The sequence below is a fragment of the Balaenoptera ricei genome, chromosome 3 (assembly GCF_028023285.1).
Source record: "Balaenoptera ricei isolate mBalRic1 chromosome 3, mBalRic1.hap2, whole genome shotgun sequence".
NCBI classification, from domain to species: domain Eukaryota; kingdom Metazoa; phylum Chordata; class Mammalia; order Artiodactyla; family Balaenopteridae; genus Balaenoptera; species Balaenoptera ricei.
The window spans coordinates 68,288,674-68,302,843 of NC_082641.1; positions in this window are offsets into that span (position 1 = coordinate 68,288,674).

A 14,170-nucleotide genomic window follows, 5' to 3' on the forward strand; every position below is an offset into this window, starting at 1 on the left:
CAGCATAATTAAGGGGCTCTAACTGTAACCTATGTTAAATTATTTCTACATTTTTCATCATCAGATTTAAATACTGTGTGTGTAAAGTACTGCAGACAAAACTCCAGAATATCAGAAACTGTTTCCTATGAGGAATAAGGTAGCACAAACATAGTTTAACTCAGGGGTAGCCTCTCATTGTTGAAGCAAGTAATAGGATAGTCTTGGGTTTCTTAGTACAACAGATTGCCTGATGTCTAGGGATTACATAAGAAAATCTCTGAGAGCCCAAAATTCTGCATGCTATTTTCCTATTCTGTAAAATAAAAAAAAAAAAAACATCTTCACTGTGAAGAATCAATAAGAAAATACATGTAAATGTCTTGACTTTGTCTCAGTATACAATCTATAAGAATTGTGAATATTACAATTCTAATAGATAGATATTGCTTATTGAAGGACTAGACTTCTCTTAGATTGAAAAGAAGTATGGCCACTTTTGCAACTTACCTTTTAAGGAACAAAGTTAGAAAACGAAATAACCAATTATACCAGATTAATTCTCAAGTAGATATGACCTTGCAGCAATCAGGATTCTCCAAGGAACAAATTCCAGAGAGTTTTATGTCCTCAGAGGATGACTAAAAACTCTCAGGATACTGCTTATAAATGGCCAGGATTCCAAAGAAGCCACTCATTTCTTAGCAAGGCAAGTCTCCTTGGAGACTGACTGTAAGTCACATAGAGCTACCTTCTCACTTGGAACAGGGAGAAGCAATTAAGGACCAGACGATGTGCCCCTTCCTCTACCAGTTCCCTCCCCAAATCCAATCCTTACCACTAGGAAGCAGGCATAGATCATTCACAATATGACTAAAAGTGGAAGAATACCAACAAACTTGAAACAACCTCTATTTTGCATTCATTATGCATTTAAAGAAGAGAGGGCACAAGTGAAATAAAGGGAGATAAGGCATCCCTAGATTAGCTAATGACACTGTGATTGGTAAAATCATTGAGGTGCAATGTGATGAGCCTAGTTTTGCCTGCCTAAAACCACCATGAAATGAATTAAAATAGAGGGACACAGAGGGAAAAATAAAGTATAAGCATAAAACTAATGGGTTCTATGTTCTTTTAAATTAACAGGGAGATTAAATTAAGCAAATTTAAAATGGGATTAAAAGAGTTTCAATATCATAAATTCAAGAAGTTAAGACTTCGACTATGTTTTTACTCTCCACCTTCTGTTAATGTGTGGCAGTACAAACTCTCCTTCACAGATCCCCTATAAATCTCTTTTTAACAGGCAGCAGGATTACCTAAAAACAACTGAGAGAAAACTGCCTTAAGTGAGAATTCTTTCTTAGAATTTACCTAGCTTTTTGTTTTACAGAAAAATTAGGATTGTATGCTGACCTTTCACTCTTATCTTGACAAATGTGTAAATTAATTTACTTGCAGTTGTATTCTTGTGCATTATTCAGGCCCTAAAATCTCTATGTCTTCATGCTTTCCTGCCTTCTACTCACCTCTGCAGTCCTGAATTTATTCATTTTCTTTTTAGGGCATAAAACTATCTTATAATGAAGGGCAATCCATTTCGAGCATGTTTACATAGGTGTGCCTAGAATATCCAAGGCACTGCAGTAGCTACGAAAACCTCACTTGCTTAATAATAAAGCTGCAATGTGCCTGAATGTCCCTTCCTTGGCCATGGGACTCTCCAAGGGAGTGTAGCCCCACAGAATGAATCAGGCAGCAGTAGGAGCACTTTAACAATGGTAAATGCAATCTTTCTATCCTACATCTACCCTTCCACAGTCCATATTTTGAGAAGCTTTTACAGCATTATAACATTGTCCAACTTCACCAGAAACCTGAAATTTGACATTGGCTTTTGTCACCAAAATAAATAAACAAACAAACCTGGATCTATAAGCAAGGTTTAAGAAACAAAGCTTAGTGAAATAAAGTCCTAGAATAGAACAAAGTGTTTTTTCATAAATTTTTTGAAGGTTTAACTGATGTAATACATGTAGACTACTTAGATGCATGCCTGGTAATTGGTAAGTGCTGAGTTATTTTCTATTAAATATTATTATAAATTTTAAGAAAATACATAGGAAATAAGGGTTGAAGGTTGAAAAAGTCTATGTGATTACGTGCTGTGCTAGTTTTCTCTCACAAAATTGTTTCTGTCTACAAATGACATAAAGTTTGTATCTCCATTAGGAAAATAACCCTTACACAAACTGAAATCAGAACTTCAAAATGTGGAAATGAAATGACCAAAACATCCTTAAGAATGTGATCCTAAACTTCAATTCAACAACATTAAATCACTATTATATTTGGTTGGGAAGAAAAGCATCTAAAGATTCCACTAAAATCAAATTAAGAGCATTTAGGCACTATTATCAGTAGAATACAATTTGAATCACTTGGGATAAAACCTTTGCAATTGTCTTAACCACAGGCAAAACAGCAACTGAAATCTAAAATCAAATTTTAGATGAGTAGCTTTGTACTTCCCACTTAAATGCAGGCAGAATAAATTACATTCTTATAGTCCATAATATTGACAGGAAATGAATATAAGTATGTGTAGACATTTTGTCTGGAAGCTTGGAACCAATTTAAGAGCCTAACTACATCCATTTTTTAATCTATCTGATATGGGAATGATAATTCTAATCAACACTGGAAAATAAAATTCTTTTCAAAAACACCATTCCTTTTGAACACAACCATAATCATACACTTTTTAAAAAGTTGACATTATACCTAAAAAGAAGTGTTTTATAAAAGTGTTTTGGAAAATTAAATATACTTTTACATGGCAAAGATAATTTATACAAAATAATTGATACAAAATTCAATCAAACCCTTTCTCCAGTGCTGTATCAGAGCTGATCATATCATGCTTGTTTGAACGTTTCCAGTGGTGAAACAAACTCATTTTTTTAGGTAACATATTGTAATTGTTCAGTCTCTGTTACTGACAAAAAAAGATCTGCTTTCTTGAGACAGAGCATGAAAGTTTTAAATTCAGACACTTCACGTAGTTATCTTACTTATCTGGTCTATTGCAAGAAAGCAGATGTACTTATCTAGCCTCTGAAAAAATTTGAGTGGCTAACCTTAGGTGAATTATCTTCTTTTCCTTCAGACATTTCCAGAGTTCACAACGTCTAGGTTAATCTAACATTAAATATGCCCTTTAAACTGAAGCCCCTATTCCAAATACATACTAGCCAGTGGAGAGAAAAATGGGATAGTTATTCTCCTTGATTTGAGAATTTTTGCATGTATTAATAAAGTCTGAAAATGTTATTAGTCCGGTCTGATTTGACATCATAGTACATTGTTGGCTTGTATTACACTTGTGATCCACCAAAACCTTTAAGCCTTTTTCATAGTAGGTATGTATAAATCAAGACCATGCTTTGACTATGTAACAGGCTTTGCATCTAAATGTGGTACTTAACATTTCTCTTCTATTCTTTTTAATCAATAATGTTTTTCATGATTTCAAATCATTTAAATCATATAGGAAATCAATTTTCTCAACTTTCAATTATCCTTTTCCTTTTTAGTCTGTGCCAGTCAAAATTATATTGATAAGGATAAGGATGGTTATTATGTGTTTATTAATGTCTTTGGTAGGAATAGAATGTGTTACAGACTTTTGCAAAGCTTCCAAATTTTAGCTATTTAAAGCAATATTTTTATGAATATTTTGTACTTGTCCCTCAGTGTAAATTTGCAAGTATTTCTCTAGAGCATATAACTAAGTCATACATAATGCAAAACTTTACCTTTTCCGGATTTGGAAAAACCAAGCTGCTTTTCAAATATTATATTATACTCCAACAACACTGTATATGTGTTTTATTGGTTTATGTCCTTCCCAACATCTGGTGTTGTCAAACATTTAAATCTTTGCCAATCTGGTGGATGTATAATTGTAACTTATTTACTTTATTTTGCATTTCCTTGATTTTTGATAATGCTGAGTGCCTTTTCATAGGTATATTGGCCATATGGAAGTCAAAGAGAATGAAAAGAGGTAGCACACTGGTGTCAGAGGAAGTGGCTTCCATTAATTTGAGATTGTTTATTGACTACTGATCATAAAGGATTTCCTCTTAAGGGGCTAGTATTAGATTTTTGCCCATTTTTTAATTTGACTATACATCTTTTTTCTTATTAAAATTATGGCCTATCTACCTATCATCTCTCTATCTACTGATCCACTATTCTAGAACATCAGTCCTTTGTTGACTATATGTGTTGGCTATATGTTAAATGTTAGTTATATATCAATACATCTTTTATTTTTTGGTGTGCCTTTTGATAAAGAGAAGTTTACAATTTTACCAAGGACGAATTTAACTATTTATCCTTTATACTTTGTAGTCATTTCTGGAAACTACCTTTCTTCATTTTCAGATATCAGTATAATATTTGCCCAACTCCAATATGCTTGCTCCTTATAGTCTTCAAGACTTCCAAAGTCTTTCTGTGTGTTTCACATATCATATTTTTCAGTTTCATGAATAGCTGGATTCAAAATTTTGGAGCTGAATGGTATTTTAGAGAACATTAAATTTAGAGTTTCTCCAAGTATCACTTACGGTTTAAATGCAATGGAAGGACTTAAGGAGATTGTTAAAACATATATTCTCAGATTATCCCACCCACCTAACTAAATCTATTAGAATCTCCAGGTTCCCAGATTTGCGCTCTTGTGCACTCTCTCTCGCTCTCTCTCTCTCACACACACACACACACACACACACTTTTTTTACGTTTTGATTACTGAATTTTGAGAAATGCTGGGTAACACAAGCTGCTTACCTTAAAAATACAAAAAAATAGGATCCAAAAAGTGACTTAATCAGGGCCATTCATTTAGTTAAGGTCAGGGACTAAACAAAACCCTATGTAAAAAGATATCCTCATAGGTGACTGTTCCTTTGGCTCTCTACTTTCTCCTACTTCTCCATTTCTCTTAATCTAATACACCAACCTTTACTTCTAGTTATTAATTTTAGTGGAGCTCTCCAAAAACTTCATTCTTCTCTTTAATCATAATAATAGAAATATAACAGGCCACAATGCTACCCAGCTGGACTGCATTTCTCAGCCTCCCTTGCAGTCAGCTATGACTATATATTTATGAATGAAATGTGAGCAGAAGCGATGTCTGCTGATTTCATGCCTTGTACTTAATACTTTTAGAGTTTCTCTGCATGGTCTTGAACCCCTTTCTTTCTGTTAGCATAGGCAGAACAATCTTAGGGTACCGGGGTTGCAAATGACCAAGAAGCAAAGATATATTGCTCGTTTCTGGTCCCCTTTGAAGTGTTAAATGAAAGATAACTGAATTTATATGATTTTTAAGGTTTACATTTGAGTCTCATTGTAATAGCAATATAGCATTAACCACTCAAATGTTTATAATAAGGCAGATGGTTTTTCCTTTCTTGCAAGAGGATATCTCCATGTACTGAACATACAGGCTTACCCTATTTAACTTTAGATAACACAGAGGACGAAGGTGCTTTTAAGAAAAAAAGAAAAAGTATATTGGATCTAAAATTAATTGACTCAAAAACAAATGCTTGAATAATTCACATATGTATCCAATTTTAACTTGAAATGGTGCTATCATTGCCTGATATCTTTCAGAGAATCATTCAAAATGGAAAAGAGAATACACTTATTTGCAACAGTGGCTTTTTCTCCCTTCTGCTTTTAAGTGGTATTTGAACTGATGGGAAATTTAAAACTGTGCCATGGACTCTATCAAATAAGAAGTTGATGACTAGAAAATGTGGTTGTTAAATGTCACATAACTATTTTCTGACAATCTTCCATCTTCTGAAGCAAGTTTTATAGCCTTGCTTCACTTGTAAAACAATTTAAAATGATTATAAATGTGTTAATCTTAACATAAAGGATTTTAGGTTACTTTACAAAGACTTGAAGAAAGCCTCAAGAACTTTGGTGGCAAAATGCAGCAAGAAGTTATAAAACACTGGTAAAATATGTTACTCCAAATAGTTTGAAATTTAATGTTTTATTGAAATTTTGCTGATAATCCTTTATGAATTCAAATTAAATAAGGAAGCTTTTTATGTAAGAAAATAACCTACAGCTGTCGTCATATCCTTCCATGAAGCTGTTATTGAAAGGTTACCTATATCTTTCTACTTTACTTCAATGCATGATCAGTGGAACTACTGAGCTTTCAGTAACATTAAATCAGAACTCTCATAAAAATGTTACTCTTTAATATGCTGATATTTCTCAGTTAAGGTAAAAGGATATGTACAAGGATATGTATGTAAAAAGAGTTAATACAAATTAAAAAGCCTGCTTCAAGTGACTAATTTGTCCTAAAGCTACAGTACATTCTTAGTTTCCAAAGTCCTCAATCTTTTTGAACATCTGAAGTTAAAATTATTGTATATAATCTAAAAATAAGTTGTTTGGAAGTCTCTATTTTCCTGAAAAATACAGGTACATTCAGAAAAAACAAATCAATACCTCTAAATAGTCTCTGTTTAAAACAAAAAATTATTTATATTACTTATTAATACTGTAATCACACTTTATAATGCTATTTTTATAGATTTTATTTAATGTTTTTACCATTATATTTTAAAATTTACAGGTTTTTTAAAGTTTTCAATTGAAAATCATAATTGTACTTAATTATATATATTTTTAAATTTATTTATTTTATTTATTTATTTTCAGCTGCATTGGGTCTTCATTGCTGTGCGTGGGCTTTCTCTAGCTGCAGCGAGCGGGGGCTACTCTTCGTCGTAGTGTGCAGGCTTCTCATTGGGGTGGCTTGTCTTGTTGTGGAGCACGGGCTCTAGGCACACGGGCGTCAGTAGTTATGGCACAAGAGCTCAGTAGTTGTGATGCACGGGCTTAGTTGCTCTGTGGCATGTGGGATCTTTGCAGACCAGGGCTCGAACACATGTCCCACGCATTGGCAGGCAGATTCTTAACCACTGCGCCACCAGGGAAGCCGTTAATTATATTTTTAATGTATCATTTTTAGTATAATGTACCCACAGCTTCAAAAATTATCAACTTATGGACAAACCTATTTCATCTATAACTACATAGCTTTCCCCTCACCTCTTTGTCCACACATTCTGCACTATTTTGAAGCAAGTTCCATGTGTCATATAATTTCATCCATAAACATTTCAATATAAATCTCTAAATCCTAAGAACTCATTTATTAATGCATACTATAATACACTTACCATACATTAAAACTGAAAATTTCTTAGCTTTCAACTAACTGGTTGATTTATTTGAAAGAGAATCAAAATAATCAAAATAATAATTGAACTTAGGTTTAATTCTTGTTTCTTATTTTATATTTTGGCTTGGCATTCCCAAGATTTGCAATCTCAGAAACTATATTTAGAATTCTACAAGACAAGGACTAATTTAAAGTAGCTTTTAAAATAAATTTTGTTATTGTAATATAAAATTAATTCAGAAAATTATACAAATCAGAAGAGTACAGGTTGACTACTTTTTGCAAATTGGACTCATCTATGAAACCACCATTCTGATCAAGAAACACATTACCACATCCTAGAAACCCCCTCATAGCTCTCTCAGTGACATCTCTTCTCATCCCCTAACTTCTAGTGCTGTGAATATGTAGTCCCTGTATATGAATTTTAAATTTATCTTCATGGCATCCCACAATATATGCTGTTTTGTGTCTGGTTTATTTCACTCAATACCAGGCTCATGAGTTTTAAGTGTATTGTTGTGCACATGAGTAGTTTGTTCAGTCACTTTTCTGAACACAATTACACTGCAAATTTATATTGTAATTTATCTATTATTCCAATATTTATAGACCTTTTAGTTGTTTCCAGGATTTGGATATTATAATATTCCCACTAAGAAAATACATGAATATAAAGTTTGGTCCAAATATTTCCATATTTACATTGACTGTGTTCGTATGAGTGAAAGTGATAGGTCACAGATTACTTGCATTTTCAACTTTAGTAAATATCTACAAACATTTTCCAAAGTGGGTTATACCAATTTTTATTCCTATCAGCAGTATACTGAGAATTCCAATTAATTCTCATTCTTGCCAAAAGATGGGATTATGAGATTATCAGCCTTTTCACTTTTACAAAACCTTGAGTGTCTGTACTACTATCTCATTTAGATTTTAATTAAATTCTTCTGTGACTATTAAGAATGAGAAATGTTTCATCTGTTTATTGGCTATTTCAGAATCAACTAGCATCTTGATATTGCTCAGGTTCCATTTTGGCAAGAATATTTCATGCGTAGAGTCCTGTATTTCCACAAGGTGGCACATAACATCTACATATCTCCCTTTTTATGATATTAATGGACTTTGATAATCATTGCCTAGATTCATTATTCTATTAGACGTTGGCATAAGAGTAACATTCAGAATAATTAATACTTCACTTTTAGTGGGAACATTTCTTTAGAGAAACTTAAACTTCCTCTCATCAATTATTTGGTTTTCATGAGGTACTGTTCATGTAGGAACTGGAGGTTAAAAATTAGTATCATTGGAAGAATCACATTGTGAAAATGACTCTACTACCCAAAGCAATCTACAGATTCAATGCAATCCCTATCAAACTACCACTGGCATTTTTCACAGAACTAGAACAAAACATTTCACAATTTGTATGGAAACACAAAAGACCCCGAATAGCCAAAGCAATCTTGAGGAAGAAAAATGGAGCTAGAGGAATCAGGCTCCCTGACTTTAGACTATACTACTAAGCTACAGTAATCAAGACAGTATGGTACTGGCACAAAAACAGAAATATAGATCAATGGAACAGGATAGAAGCCCAAAGATAAACCCATGCACACATGGTCACCTTATCTTTGATAAAGGAGGCAAGAATATACAGTAGAGAAAAGACAGCCTTTTCAATAAGTGGTGCTGGAAAAACTGGACAGGTACATGTAAAAGTATGAAATTAGAACACTCCCTAACACCATACACAAAAATAAACTCAAAATGGATTAAAGACCTAAATGTAAGGCCAGACACTATCAGACTCTTAGAGGAAAACATAGGCAGAACACTCTATGACATAAATCACAGCAAGATCCTTTTTGACCCACCTGCTAGAGAAATGGAAATAAAAACAAAAATAAACAAATGGGACCTAATGAAACTTAAAAGCTTTTGCACAGCAAAGGAAATCATAAACAAGACAAACAGACAACCCTCAGAATGGGAGAAAATATTTGCAAATGAAGCAACTGACAAAGGATTAATCTCCAAAATTTACAAGCAGCTCATGCAGCTCAATATGAAAAAAACAAACAACCCAATCCAAAAATGTACAGAGACCTAAATAGACATTTCTCCAAAGAAAGTATACAGATTGCCAACAAACACATGAAAGAATGCTCAACATCACTAATCATTAGAGAAATGCAAATCAAAACTACAATGAGATATCATCTCACACTGGTCAGAATGGCCATCAACAAAAAAATCTACAAACAATAAATGCTGGAGAGGGTGTGGAGAAAAGGGAACCCTCTTGCACTGTTGGTGGGAATGTAAATTGATACAGCCACTATGGAGAACAGTATGGAGGTTCCTTAAAAAACTAAAAATAGAACTACCATATGACCCAGCAATTCCACTACTGGGCATATACACTGAGACAACCATAATTCAAAAAGAGTCATGTACCAAAATGTTCATTGCAGCTCTATTTACAATAGCCAGGACATGGAAGCAACCTAAGTGTCCATCAACAGATGAATGGATAAAGAAGATGTGGCACATATATACAATGGAATATTACTCAGCCATAAAAAGAAACGAAACTGAGTTACTTGTAGTGAGGTGGATGGACCTAGAGTCTGTCATACAGAGTGAAGTAAGTCAGAAAGAGAAAAACAAATACCATATGCTAACACATATATATGGAATCTAAAAAAAAAAAAAAAAAAAAAAAATGGTCATGAAGAACCTAGGGGCAAGATAGGAATAAAGACACAGACCTACTAGAGAATGGACTTGAGGATATGGGGAGGGGGAAGGGTAAGCTGTGACAAAGTGACAGAGTGGCATGGACATATATACACTACCAAATGTAAAATAGGTTGTTAGTGGGAAGCAGTCGCATAGCACAGGGAGATCAGCTCGGTGCTTTGTGACCACCTAGAGGGGTGGGATAGAGAGGGTGGGAGGGAGGAAGATACAAGATGGAAGAGATATGGGAACATATGTATATGTATAACTGATTCACTTTGTTATAAAGCAGAAACTAACACACCATTGTAAAGCAGTTATACTCCAATAAAGATGTTAAAAAAAAAAATGAGTATCTTTGTTATTTACTAGTTTTCATAATAATAAGATGTTAAATTCTCAAATTTTTTTGACCGGGGAGTCTTGAATTCTAGTTTATATTTCTTTAGCTCCATGCAAGTGGGACTGTTACCTTATTCCATCTTCCACAGCACCTTACAAAGAGGAACAATTAATGAATTTTGACATATTTGATATACTTCAAATCATTGAAGTTATTTTTATTGATGCTCAAGCATCCTATCTTTGGCTAATAAGAGACCTTTCAGGTTAAAATTTAGGCCATTCTAACATGATCCTAATAGTCTTTGTTTTCTGGAACTTTCTACATGACAAGGTATTCCAGACTCATAAAACTCCTGTTCCAAATGTGGGATTAATCACACCCCCTCAAAGAGCCCTGTTTTCCTTTTAGTTACAGATTATATCTGACACTACAACTGTACATTGTGAAGGATTTAGTCATTGTTTCTAGGCCTTTTCACTGGAAACAACTAGGAATGACTATTCTTTTTTTTTGTTAAAGAGAAAATACATTATGGACTCATACTTACATTTTTAAAACACATTTATATTTCAGCTATTTTACTTACATTATGTGGTTTTTTTTGTTATGCTGATAATTTTGGATCACATCAATATTAACATAATTATTTGCATTATCTTAACAAAGTCACTTATAATACTTTGTGTGTGTGTACATGTGTGTAACACTATGTTAAAAGTCAATGTGGCAAACTCCCAGGGAGAGAGATCAAGATGGCAGAGTAAGAGGATATGGAACTCACCTTCCCACACAAACACATCAAAAATACATCTACATGTGGAATAATTCTCACTGAAAACTAACTAGAGACTGACAGAAGGACTCCTGTACAACCAAGGCTGTAAGAAAGACCCACACAGAATCAGTTAGGAAGGTAAGACAAGTAATGAGGTCGGGACCTGGGCCCCTGGGAGAGGACTCACAGGAGGGGAATTACACAAGCAGGGATCCTCCTTGGGGAGTGAGTGGTTCAAATCACATACTGAGCACCCAGCCCTGAGGTCCAAAAACTGTAAAGATGAGTCCCCTTGGCTGGCTGAAGGGCTGGTGAAACTAACAGGAAGGCTGCGGGAACCCAGACTCCACTCATGAGGAGCACGCACAAGCTTGTTTACTCCCAAAACAGGGCAGAGAGTGGATTGAAACTGTGAGGGTCATTAGCCAGTTTCCCACAACTGCCCTGGAGTGTACTCCAGTCTGAACTGAGCTCCTGTTCCAGCCCTGCTTGCTTCATGACCCAGCTCCACAATGGGGTGAGGGAGGCCATGGCTGAAGTGAGAACTTGGTTGTGAGGCACAAAGGTAGCTCAAACCCAGAGCAGTGTCTGAGCCGGATGGGGTAGCCATTACTGGCGCTTACACAGACAGCACATCAGAAGCAGTCCAGGTCTCTGACTACAGAGGAGACAGACCCAGCCCATGCCCGGACCCACACCAAGCACCCACATCAGCCTCTCTTACTCCAGCACTATTCCCCTCCGGGGTGAGGGTGCCACTTCTGGGAAGGGGCAAAGCACAAACTTAAAGGGAACAGAGCGGGCTCTAACTCAGACTCAGGGCTTCTTCTCCAGAAACATGGAATCTGACCCCACCCTCCCTAATAGAGAAGTGAGGGCCACTGAGCAGAAGGGAAGTCCTGGCTCACATATGGCTCTGGCCCTAGTCCCCCTATCTCCAGCCAAACTTCCTACCAATGATAGCTGCCAACACAATTTGGGGAAAGATCTGATATGTGTTCATGCCAGATACAGCTCTCCCACCATGCCACTGGGCACCCTCAGGCTATACTGGGATGCTCCCACACAAGGACACACCTTCAAGACTGCAACAGGTAACTATTTTACCTAATTTAATAGAGACAGAGAAAGTTAACAAAATGAGAAGACAGAGGAAAATGTAATCAATTGAAAGAGCAAGAGAAAACTCCTGAAAAAAAAATAATGTAGCAGAATTAAACAATTTACCAGATAAAGAGTTCAAAGCATTAGTAATAAGAATGCTAACTGCATTAGGGAAAACAATAGATGAACACAGTAAGAATTATAACAAAGAACTAGAAAATATAAAAAAGAACCAGAAATGAAGACTATGGTAACTGAAATAAAAAACACACTAGGAAAAATTAATAGCAGACTAGGTGATACAGAAGAATTCATAAGTGACCTAGAAGGTAGAATAACAATCATAACAGTGAAAAGAAAACAAATTTTAAAAAACGAGAAAAGCTTAAAGGACTTCTGGACCAGTAAGCATACCAAAATTCACATTATAGGGGTCCCAGAAGGAGAAAAGGGCATGGAAAATATATATCTTGAAATTTTGGCTGAAAACTTTGCAAACTTGAGTAAGGAAACAGATATCCAAGTACAGGAAGCACAGAAAGTCCCAAACAAGATAAGCCCAAAAGACCCACACCAAGACACAACATAATTAAAATGGCAAAATTTAAAGATGCAAAGAAATATTTTTAAAGGCAGCAAGAGAAAAATAAAGATAAATATACAAGGGAACCCCCAATAAGGATATCAGCTGATTTTTCTGCAGAAAATCTGCAGGCCAGAAGGGAGTGTCATGATATATTAAAAGTGCAGAAAGGAAAAAAACCCTACAACCTAGGACACTATCCAGCCAGGTACAGGATACAAGATTAACATACAGAAATCAATTGCACTTTTTACACTAACAATGAAATATCAGAAAGGGAAAGTTAAAAAAAATTCCATTTCAAAATCACATAAAAAAAAAAAAGGAATATTTAGGAATAAACCTGACCAAGGAGAACTAGAAAACATCGATAACAAGGAAATTGAAGATGATTCAAAGAAATGCAAAGAGAGCATACACTCTTACATAGGAAAAATTAATACTTTGTTAAAATGTCCATACTACATAAAGCAAGCTACAGATTTAATGTGATCTCTACCAAATTACCCATGACATTTTACACAGAACTAGGAGAAATAATCCTAAAATTTATATGGAACCATAAAAGATCCAGAATTGCCAAACCAATCCTGAGGTAAAAGAACAAAGCTGGAGGCATAACCCTTCCAGACATCAGACAACACTACAAAGCTACTGTAATCAAAACAGCTTGGTATTGGCACAAATACAGACATATGGATCAACGGGATAAAAATAAACCCACAGACCTACGGTCAACTAATCCTTGACAAAGGAGGCAAGAATATGCAATGGATAAAAGACAGTCTCTTCAGAAAGTGGTGTTGGGAAAGCTGGATAGCCGCATGTAAATCAATGAAGTTAGAACACTTCCTCACACCATACACAAAAATAAACTCAAAATGGCTTAAAGACATAAATATAAGACTTGATACCATAAAACTCCTAGAAGAGAACATAGGCAAAACTTTCTGACATAAATCTTAGCAGATTTTTCTTAGGTCAGTCTCCCAAGGCAATAGAAATGATATCAAAAATAAACAAATGGAACCTATTGAAATTTATAAGCTTTTGCACAGCAAAGGAAGCCATAAACAAAATGAAAATACAAGCTACGGACTAGGAGACAATATTTGCAGATGATGCGAACAACAAGGGCTTAATTTCCAAAATATACAAATAGCTCATAAAACTCAGTAACAAAAACAAACAAACGACCAAATCAAAAAATGGGCAGAAGATCTAACTAGAGATTTCTCCAAAGAAGATATTCAGATGGTTGATAGGCACATTTTGCTCAACATCACTAATTATTAGAGAAATGCAAATCAAAACTATAATGAGGTACCACCT